A 12,054-nucleotide genomic window follows, 5' to 3' on the forward strand; every position below is an offset into this window, starting at 1 on the left:
ATACATGATTCCAAACATGTTTTACAAATAAATAACTGAAAAGTGGGGTGTGCGTAATTATTCTGCCCCCTGACTCAATACTTTGTAGAACCACCTTTTGTTGCAATGACAGCTGCCAGTTTTTTAGGGTCTGTCTCTACCAGCTTTGCACATCTAGAGACTGAAATTCTTGCCCATTCGTCTTTGCAAAACAGCTCCAGCTCAGTCAGATTAGATGGACAGCGTTTGTGAACAGCAGTTGTCAGATCTTGCCACAGATTCTCGATTGGATTTAGATCTGGACTTTGACTGGGCCATTCTAACACATGGATATGTTTTGAGAGAGATACTCCCATACGGTTTATGACAAAATTTGATCCGATTTGATTGATGGCCCTAATCATGACCTTTTGACCTCCCCCCTCCCCCCGGAAGTGTGTAATTTGATCCCCTAAGCGTGTCGAATTGCATCCGAAGAAGGGAGGGGGAAACCCCGGAAGCGCGCCATCTGTCGCTAAGCGTGTCGAATTGCATCTGGAGAAGGGAGGGGAAGCCTCCGGAAGCGCGCCACCTGTTGTTGGGAAAAAAAGTTTTTAGAGGGAGGGACTGCGGCAGGGGAGGGGAATAAAAGCAGAGAGGAGGCGTCACAATTTCTAAGTCACAGACACAAGATGGATCCTTTCATTCTGCAGCCCAGCAGCGTTCCTGTGTCCGATGAGATCTGCTCTCCCAAAGAAGAAGGCTTTGAATATGACATATTCAAATACAGCATATTTACTATGGAAGGCCTCGATCCGGACCTTATGACCCTACCGGAAATACTCCGGAAGTGTCTAGTCATTTTCAGACCTGATGCGTCATGTTCCCTAAGCATGAGGGGAGGGGTATGGTTCCTGAAGCACAGCGGTGATGCAGCAGATGATTCTGTGATGTATAGAGAGACAGAACGGCAGTTAGTTTTCCGCAAACTCATAGTTTGAATTCTGTTTCGATATTATGACAATTTTCTCTGTTTTTTACAATAGCGGGTGTAATTTTACTTTCTTAAGCTGCACCGGCGTTTGTAATGGGAATAAAGACTGACTTCCTGTAGAGATTTCAATAGTATTTTATTTTCCTATAATACAGACGCTGTAAAAAACCTTTAAGATACACCATAGCTTGTGATGAAAAGAAGAACTTTCTATCCGCTTGTAACCTACAGGCTGCCTATGTGTAAAAAATGAATAAATATCCCTTAGTGAATACTACTTTCCTTTTGAGAGACTGAAAAACAAACCATAATTGCCGCGACAGGCGATCTTGTTTCACTCACACACACACACACACACACACACACACACACACACACACACACACACACACACACACACACACTGCGGGTCAAGGAGGAGTGAGACAGCAGATATCAGTTTTTTCTCAATGCTTATAACGCGCCCCCCCAAAAAATATTATTATTATTAAAACATCTATATGAGGTAGGTTTTGCGCAGCCTGCTCCTTGTCAGACCAAAGTAGAGAGTTTTTTTCTTCATTACTTTTACAATGGGTTTTCTCAATAGACAGAAAATGAAAATGAGGAGTCAACAGCCGATATTATCATTGCTTGTAACCCAGTAAATAATTTCGTACATCTCCCCATAAAATAAGCCTTAGTGGAAAAAAGCTCATATTCGAATAAGATTATTAAAGCACCCCCCTCTGTGGGAAAGAGTTTTTTTCTCAGAGTCGACCGTGAGGCGAGTTTTTGTCAACAGCAAGAACAAGGGCAGACAACTGTTGCCCATAAAGTAAAACAAATATCCGCCTCTAAGTCGTATTTTACCGTTGCAGAATGTGGAAAACAGACGGCCCTCACAGGAGGCACCCAGGGGCCCACCTCACACACCATAGTTAAAATATTTAAATTTCAACTAAATTTGTAGTAATGATCGGATTTCCTCACTTATCTACACCACACTCCTTGTCCTTGATTTCTTATCGTTTCTTATCGTTCCTCTGTCCCTTAATAGAAACCACATATATAGAAAACTATCCTCCCTTTCAGTTGTCTTTTGCACTTCCATGTCGCAAAGCAGTTACTGTAGGTTATTTTCTGCTTATGCATTAATGTAATTAATTAACTTATTTATCCTTAAGTAAGGTAATGACTTGAGTTCTAATGCTTTTTGTCTCTTGAGTTAGCTGTCAATGTGGGCTTTTTTTCCCCTTTTGTTCAGTTAAAGCTGCCTTTCATTCTTCAACACAGCTTAAACTCTAATAGGTAAGCTTTCTTGTAATTTCTTAGTTCTGCAGGCTTTGAAAGACATCCGAGACTCTTCTTTGGATGCTGGCTGCCTTTGTTTGTTTTCTGTCAAGATGATCCCACACTGCTTCGATTATCTTGAGGTTCGAACCCTGGAGAGATCAATCCATGACTGATGCGTTGTTTCATCCAGGCATACTTTGACTACATTGGCAGTATGTTTGCGATCATTGTCGTACTGAAAAATGAAGTTGCTGCCAATCAGACACTACGTGGTATTACATGGTCGATCAAAATCTGGTGGAACTTTTCTACATTCATAATTTGATTAATTTGGATAAGAGCTCCAACAACACTGGCTGAAATCCATCCTCAAAGCACGGTAGAGTATCCACGCTGTGTCTAAACGCGGCTATAGACATTCACTGTTGTATCTCTCTTCGGACCTCTTCCATGCATATTTCAAATTTGGATTCATTACTCCATAAGACATATTACAGCTGATTTCTTTTTCCAGTCAATTTCTTGTGTAATTTGGCACACCTCAGTCTTATTTTTCTCTGTTCTCCTTCCTTAAGAATGGCTTATTAACAGCCACCCTTCCAACTCAGATAACTTTTGATGAGGTTTCATGAAATGTTTACAGCACTCGAGTTACTCGCCACGGCCATCCTAAATGCTAAGAACACTAAACTTTAATTCTAAATTACGTAATTAACGTTAACCAGAAAAAACAAGCCAAAGTCGAAATGTTGCTGAGCTGACCTGTGGTATGCTATGTCTTCTAAAGCACGTATAATGTAAACAGAACTGGTCTTTGCACAGAAGCCTGTGGAGCTTCATAATTAACCTCAGTGTGTGAAGAGGACTCTCCATTTAATAATAGCTGTAATAAAATGTTATGGCCGACAGTGTTAAACGCTGCACTTGGGTCTAGCAGTGAAGATTTCAACTTTTCAATATGAATGAAGGCTGAAAACTGATTAGATTAATGTCTGATGATCTTTTCTGTGCTTCTTCAAGTTTGTAACACCAAACATATTAAAGGATGATGTAAGGTTCACAGGAAGAGTTTAATTAGACACACATTTACTATTTTCTTTATACTCTTTCTTTCTTGACATGTTTAATATGATTACTATCAGAGGAGAAAATGAACCTTGTGTAGTCTAAAAACTTTTTATTTAATCAAACTGTAATGTTGTTGAACTCTGACGGACGTGTCTTTTAATCTTGTCAACAAATCCTTAATCACCTAAAGCTGCCATTTATCATCTAGTAAAATGTTCCCTCTGCTTCTGTTGCACATCTCCCCGGACACTCTCTGCTTCACCAGCCCTGTGCAGCTGGTTCAACCCCTGCCTGCCTCCTTAAACTGGGGTGTTTAAATCTCTTTACCTCTGTTGTGAACTTCACACAAAGTTTGTGGTAACAAAATCAAACTGACGAGGATCTCGTTTGAAAAACACACACACACTCACGAGACAAAATAAAAACAGACTGTTCAAAGCAAAAGCAGAGCCCTCACAGCTGGTAGTACAAAACACAGCGATAACATGCGTATTAGATACCCTCAGTGCCAAAAGCATAAATATGAAAAAATGTGATCACCAAGAATATCCTAAAAATGGCATTGAGGTGCGTGTTACAGTAAAAAAAAAAAAAAAAAAAGTAGCCAAATTTTCATCTGAAAATGTTGAATTTTAGTAAAAACAATGCTCTGTAGTTTGATACTGTCGTTACAGACAAAGCAGATGTTTAAAGCCTTCGGACGCTCATTTGAAACGCACACATTCTCCTTATCAGCTGGAAACATTAAAGCCGTAAAATGACTTTTTCAAACGGATAAAAACTATTGAACAGCAGCAATGATGAGCCTGTTCCAAAATTTGAATGTACATGTGTTGAAGGTGCGGGTCTTGTTGAATTATTAAACATACTTTCTTTAACTTTTCGAGCCACAAAAACAACAACTTTTAATTTTCTTCTGCTTGAGTATCGGCCTCGGGTAGCTCTACTTATCATTGCTCAGTCAGTTGTCTGTTTGTGCTACTTTTTTTCAAGGAGCACTGGATTATTGGTAAGGGTGACTTTATGTGTTTAGTTACTTAAGTGGAAGTACTGCGGAAAGTTTTACCTTACATACATAGATCTACCAGTACAGCTTCTGAGGTATCTGTTTACAAAATGTTATAATCTATTCAAAGGTTCTTTGCAATTTTACATTGATAAACATTATCCTTAACACATTTGGCCCACATAAAGTACTATGGCCATCACACGGTCATTTAGAATTGTTTAAATAACTCGTGTCTTAAGTCCTTCCATCAAACAGAAAATAATTTAAAAAAAAAAACATGGTTCACTTTTACATCACAAAATGTTAGAAATATAAGCCGTAAAAATCTAGTGTGTGTGAGGCTGTGTAAGTAAAGCTTGCCCTTCACACCCACGTGTAATAAACCATTTGTTGGGGGTTGTGGATTTGACACCTCAGCATTGTGAAAGTGGGGAAACATGTTTCTGACTGTGCATAAGATTCCTCCTTACAACTTAGAATCTCAGTTCTAAATGAAATTCAGATGTTTTTTTAAGTATGGCTAATGTATTATTTGACTTCTAAGGCGCACACACACACACACACACACACACACACACACACACACACACACACACACACACACACACACACACAAGAACAACACAGAGAAGAAGAAGAGGGGGTAGTTTTACTACACATCATAAAAACGCAATCATTCATCTTCCAACTGTATCTTTCTGTTCTGGCTTTAGAATCATAGGTTGTTTACTGAACCGTACTTTGGGAGTCATACTGTTGTGATACTGGGGAGAAAAGGGTAAGGTTTAAACCATTACACAGAAAACTTGAATAACCTAAAGAGTGTGTGAGACCGCTAGCTGTGTTGTTCAGCAATAAACTCATCTACAAATGTGTTAGTAAAGAGCGACTTGTACTTCTGTCCCATTAAGCAACGGTTTAACAAATTTCACTGCAAACTATAAAAGGAATCTGGATTTAAATAGAACATAGTAGTGATGGATTAAGTGCAGGAAACACTAGTATAAGGTGTCTATTGAACAAATCTCCTTCAGCGTTCAAAATGACCAAAGTGAGGACCACAGGCGTTTCTCTCGGTTGGTTGTGTTTAGGGAAAAAGCAGCTAAATACACTGAGACTGCTCCGCATTGTTAGCGAGTTAACTCTGGATATCTGTAGGTTTTGTCAAACTTGGAGTGAACAAAAGCAGAAAAACAGTAAAAGATGCAGACAGTGAAAGTCTGGTTTATTTCATGAACACAATGAAACATTTTACAGTCCACAGAGCAAAGTAGCATACATGATAAATAGATACACATAACATGAGAAGTAAAACTCGTCGTCTTACCACATGTTATATTCAGTAAACTTAAAATAACCACAGAAATTAGAGTTTAGTGTTTTAAGTCATCTATTAAAAAACATGAGTCAACATTACTGAAGTGACGCTTTAACGATGCGTCTTATCACCGTGTTTATGATGATATAACATGTTCTCTCGTTAGTAGATGTCTGCGCTGTCACTTGTCATGAAAATGTCCAGAGCCAGGGTTCCTCTTTAATTACCATTGATCGTTAATAGGGTCACAAAAGATTTGTCACATTATCCCCATAAACAAAATGCTTTTATAGAAATCAATGTGATACAAATATTTAGATTCTTGATTCACAATGTGCACGAACTCAAAATCTTTAGAGGTTCATATTTATAAAGTATCGCAAATAATACATTTATACCATTGTATGAGCTACACTTCTTGTAAAAACTGATTGAAAAAAGCTCCTGTCGTGACCTTCCTTCTGTGAGGACACACACACACACACACACACACACACACAGAGAGAGAGGGGGAGATCATTAGGATTGGAGGCGTTTTTGGATTTTCACTTATTGTTGGCTTTACAGTCACATAAAATTCATTCCAATTTTTTTGCCTTTGCTTCAATTAAGGTGTTTCTTTAAATCTACAGCAGCTTCCTTTTCAAAAAGTTTACTGACATAGTAAGGAAGTAGCTAGGGAACTCAGTAAGTATGAGCAACAACAGCTTAGGGACTGTTTCTACAATAAAGAGGAATTCATCATCATCTGCAGTTCATCAAAAAAAAAAAAAAAGTGCCATTAAAAACAATTCAGCAGATCCTCAAAGTATGGATACAATCTGTTTTCAGCTGTAGAGGTACGCTTCACGTACTTATCAACATGCAGTTTAGAGGCTTGCATTAGAGTGCTTTGGTACTTGGGCCTCTTTTATTTAGCACGGTTATACCATTGTGTATTTAGCTATATAAATATGCTCAAGAGTCTATTGTATGTTTGTCATGCAATTAAAAATTCAAAAATATAATTTTTAAATCAGTAACTTTGCAAATTTAGCGCGGACCCTGACCCCTCCCTCCGGCTTACTGATTTAAAAATTATATTTTTGAATTTTTAATTGCATGACAAACATACAATAGACTCTTGAGCATATTTATATAGCTAAATACACAATGGTATAACCGTGCTAAATAAAAGAGGCCCAAGTACCAAAGCACTCTGTCATGGTTGGCTGTGTGGCAGGCAGGAGGAGGACCCAAACGCAAAACTCACAGACACGGGGATGAACTCAAAATCACAGCTTTAATGCTGGAATGGCAGAACATAGGAAATACAAAACTAAACTGGGAAAAGTAAACTAACATACGCAGAGAGACACAGGGAGATCCACACAACATGAGGGAGAACGCGACGCCAAACAGAGGAAGACGCAGACAGAAATACACAGAGGGTTAACGAGGAAAGTGGGAACACACGGGGAACACAGGTGACACAGATAACCATAACGAGACAGGGCGGGGTGAACATAACGCTGACGGGTACAGGCACAGAGGTTCAGACAGGAGGAGAGAGAGCACGGGGAGAACGCAGACATAACGGGCTGGGGAAAACATAGAATAAAGCACAAAGAGAGACGAGGGCTCATAAATACACAGAGGGGCACACAGGGGGTAAGAGTCACGATGGGAAAGCACATAAGGAACAACGTAACAGATCAACCCAGGAAGCATGGCCTAAATAAAGAACAAAATACAAAAATACATGAAAACTAAGAATACTGGGCCCACATGGCCCAGGACCATGACACCACCCCCCCCCCTAAAGGGCTGGCTCCCGACAGCCCAAACCCGAGAAACAAAAACAGAAAACAACCCACCAGGGCGGGAGGCGGGGGACCAGGACGGAGGGACCAGAACGGGAAACAAAAACAAACAACAGAAAACACAGGAGCACATGACCGTAGTCAAAATAAAGTTCAGGGGGCCGACCCAGAGCCCACAGGCACAAGAGTTCACGGGTCACACGGTCGGGGGGCCGACCAGGCGGGTGGCACAGGTGGCAGAGCTGGTCCGGAGGCCGGCCGTGCGGAAGGCAGCGGCGGCGGCGAAGGAGACGACGGAGCAGTTCAGGGGGCCGGCCGCGCGGAAGGCAGCGGCGGCGGCGAAGGAGACGACGGAGCAGTTCAGGGGGCTGGCCGCGCGGAAGGCAGCGGCGGCTCTCCAGTGTCAGGCGTGCTGGCCATGGCCCGGTGGGCACAGGACCAGGCGAGGCTGAAGACTCGGAGGCTGGACCAGGCGAGGCTGAAGGCTCCGAGGCTGGACCAGGCGAGGCTGAAGGCTCCGAGGCTGCAGCAGACGAAGGCTCCGAGGCTGCAGCAGACGAAGGCTCCGAGGCTGCAGCAGATGCAGAGGCCGGACCGGGCGAGGATGAAGGCTCTGAGGCTGCAGCTGACGAAGCACAGGCTGGACCAGGCGTAGCAGAAGGTGGCTGGATGGGCTCCTCGGGCCCTCCAGCTGATGTGGCATGGTGCTGGACGGGCTCCTCGGGCCCTCCAGCTGAGACAGGAGGCTGAACGGGCTCCTCGGGCCCTCCAGCTGAGACAGGAGGCTGAACGGGCCCCTCGGACCCTCCAGCGGAGACAGGAGGCTGAACGGGCCCCTCGGACCCTCCAGCTGACGAGGCGTGAGGCTGGACAGGCCCCTCGGACCCTCCAGCGGAGACAGGAGGCTGAACGGGCCCCTCGGACCCTCCAGCTGACGAGGCACGAGGCTGAACGGGCCCCTCGGACCCTCCAGCTGACGAGGCACGAGGCTGGACAGGCCCCTCGGACCCTCCAGCGGAGACAGGAGGCTGAACGGGCCCCTCGGACCCTCCAGCTGACGTGGCAATAGGCCGGCTGCGTTCACATGACATCTTATAGGTATCGGTCCAGAAACAAACAGGTGTGAGATGTCTCGAGGCAGAGACCAGCCCAGTCACTGCAAGACTCATGTTAGTTGACATAATAGGTTCAAAAACAGAAAGCCCTGTGTCTACATGCCGCCCTTCAGACTCAATCAATGACATAACGTTATGGCACAGGTAAGCAGGGTCAGCCACAGGGAAAACAAGGATTACTATATTACCCACAAAAACATGACTTAAACCTCCAGGGGGAAGTCCCTGGGTGAACATGAGATATTCAGATATGGATCTGGGTGATGAGAATTGACCAGTCTGATAGCGGTAAGTGGTACATTGACTTGGGACCACGCTAGAGGTGGACTGTAACTCAAGGGTGTTATGTAGAGTGTATGGTGAAATGGGTACGGATAATGCTGTGCTAGCAACCATAGCCGAGACGGGTGACATTTCCGGCTGTGTGCTGGTGTTAACATTAACCTTGGGACTCAAAACCCTGCCCGATAATGTGCTCACAGAAACCTCGGAGAACTGTGTCAAAGTAACTCCGTGAGGGGACGCTACATGGTCATTAATAGTGGAATTGTATCCCCTGGTCTCAGACTCAATCCTCTGAGTAGAGGCGGCAGGGATGGAGGTAAACAGTCCAAAAACACCCTGCTCACGACTGTGGGGAAAACAGAATTTAGGTGGGGACATTTTGCAGTTCGTGTTACCCTGATTAGAATCCCTGTTGTCACCTTTAAGTCCCAACATGAGGTCATGACCAGCATTCTTATTTTTAAGTTCATTGGACACAGGAGCAGCAGGCAAAACATGATCACACCTCGTCTCACCCTCCGTTCTTATATGCTCTGCGACATGACCCTCCTCTAAAAAGTCCTCACTCGCTGTGAAAGCACAAGTGTCTACTTTAAGCACCTCGTAGGTGAGCAGAGCAGACTCAGGAAGGGAGGCGTTAGCCACAGGCAACTCAGCTTTAGATGGAACCCCAGGCGAAGCAACGGACAACGGAGGAAATTCCTCCCCCCCTCTTGTCACACAATTAGCTTTCAGGTCTGTGGAGGTCTCCCTCCCTCTAAGTATTATACCAGAGGTCCCTGCCAAATCACTAGGTCTGTCTACGGGTGTCTTCGGGGCAAAATCTCTGGGCGGCGGCCCGGTTAGCGCTGTATTACTCAGTTCACAGTTAGCACTGGCTGTCTCTGAAATAATGTCATTGTTTTCGCTGCAAGAAAAACACGGAACAGGGGATTCCCCGGTCGGCTCAGAGGCTGGACCGTCAAACTCCTGTTCCGGTGGCGGTGACGAGAACACAGGCTGAGGTTCTCCAGTGCTGGGATTTACAGTCTGTGTGGGTCTTACTCCCTGTTCATGGAAGCCAGACGAACTGACCACATCAGTCACAGTACTGGAGTCCGCCGCCTCCACACTATGTGTCTCCTTTAATGGTGACCCTTGGATCTGTAAACTTGAATCTAGTTCCTCTTCTACGGCTTCAACGAAGGCTGGTGATGGGAGAGTGCGTTCACTCACCTCCGGTTGTCGCGCAGCGCGACGGGGACGCGAACGCCGTTTCTGCTTGACTGCAGCTCCCGATGAACCAGACAACGGCGCTTCATGCGCGCCGGGCGGCGTCGCAGAGGCTGGTGAACTGGGTGCTGATGGAGCGGTAGATGAGAGTTCCTGGAAGCTCAGGGGACCCCCGAGAGCCAGGCGGGTTCCCCGGAAGATCTCATAGTCAGGAGCTAGCCACGGCTTCCACCGGAGCTCTTCATCCAGTTGATCGCATGCTGCACGCTGCCGCTCCTCCAGGTCGAAATCCATGACCTCCCCCGCATCCTCGTGTGGCTCGTTGGAGGGCGAAACATGCCGTAGCGCTGGGCGACGGCGACGCGAACGCCGCTTCCTCTTTGAGGTGGTCGTGGATGAAACCTCGATTTCTGTGGCGACCGGCTCCTCGTCTTCTGACCACATCCGTGCCAGATAGGAAGCGGAAGACGGGTAGGTCGGTCGAGGCGGTGAGGGTGAACGACTGAGCTGCGACAGCGAAGTGGAAACCGGCGAGTAGAGGGACGGCGCCAGCGTAGAGGAGTGTGGTGCCGTGGCGAACCTCAGCGTGCCGACTTGTATGCTCACAGCAGGCGGAGGGGAGGCTGCGCGGCCACGGGGCTGTGGTGACGCAGTCCGCACACCGGACCGCTGATGCTGCCGAGGGCAGGCTGGGAGGATGGTGCGGAGGAAGTCCGAGATCAGAGGGGGTAGCGCCTCCCATAACCAGGGAAAAACCGTGACGCTTGTCCCCAACGAGGAAAGTAACTCCTCCCTCTCCTCCTCACTAGAGCTTCGGCTCCACTGGTAGCATAACGACTCCACCGCTTGTATTACATCTCTGCCAGGAGTCGCTGGGTCCATATCGTGGTCGCGTTCTTCTGTCATGGTTGGCTGTGTGGCAGGCAGGAGGAGGACCCAAACGCAAAACTCACAGACACGGGGATGAACTCAAAATCACAGCTTTAATGCTGGAATGGCAGAACATAGGAAATACAAAACTAAACTGGGAAAAGTAAACTAACATACGCAGAGAGACACAGGGAGATCCACACAACATGAGGGAGAACGCGACGCCGAACAGAAGAAGACGCAGACAGAAATACACAGAGGGTTAACGAGGAAAGTGGGAACACACGGGGAACACAGGTGACACAGATAACCATAACGAGACAGGGCGGGGTGAACATAACGCTGACGGGTACAGGCACAGAGGTTCAGACAGGAGGAGAGAGAGCACGGGGAGAACGCAGACATAACGGGCTGGGGAAAACATAGAATAAAGCACAAAGAGAGACGAGGGCTCATAAATACACAGAGGGGCACACAGGGGGTAAGAGTCACGATGGGAAAGCACATAAGGAACAACGTAACAGATCAACCCAGGAAGCATGGCCTAAATAAAGAACAAAATACAAAAATACATGAAAACTAAGAATACTGGGCCCACATGGCCCAGGACCATGACACACTCTAATGCAAGCCTCTAAACTGCATGTTGATAAGTACGTGAAGCGTACCTCTACAGCTGAAAACAGATTGTATCCATACTTTGAGGATCTGCTGAATTGTTTTTAATGGCACTTTTTTTTTTTTTTTGATGAACTGCAGATGATGATGAATTCCTCTTTATTGTAGAAACAGTCCCTAAGCTGTTGTTGCTCATACTTACTGAGTTCCCTAGCTACTTCCTTACTATGTCAGTAAACTTTTTGAAAAGGAAGCTGCTGTAGATTTAAAGAAACACCTTAATTGAAGCAAAGGCAAAAAAATTGGAATGAATTTTATGTGACTGTAAAGCCAACAATAAGTGAAAATCCAAAAACGCCTCCAATCCTAATGATCTCCCCCTCTCTCTGTGTGTGTGTGTGTGTGTGTGTCCTCACAGAAGGAAGGTCACGACAGGAGCTTTTTTCAATCAGTTTTTACAAGAAGTGTAGCTCATACAATGGTATAAATGTATTATTTGCGATACTTTATAAATATGAACCTCTAAAGAT

This window comes from Aulonocara stuartgranti, assembly GCF_965226115.1.
Source record: "Aulonocara stuartgranti genome assembly, chromosome: 4".
NCBI lineage: Eukaryota > Metazoa > Chordata > Actinopteri > Cichliformes > Cichlidae > Aulonocara > Aulonocara stuartgranti.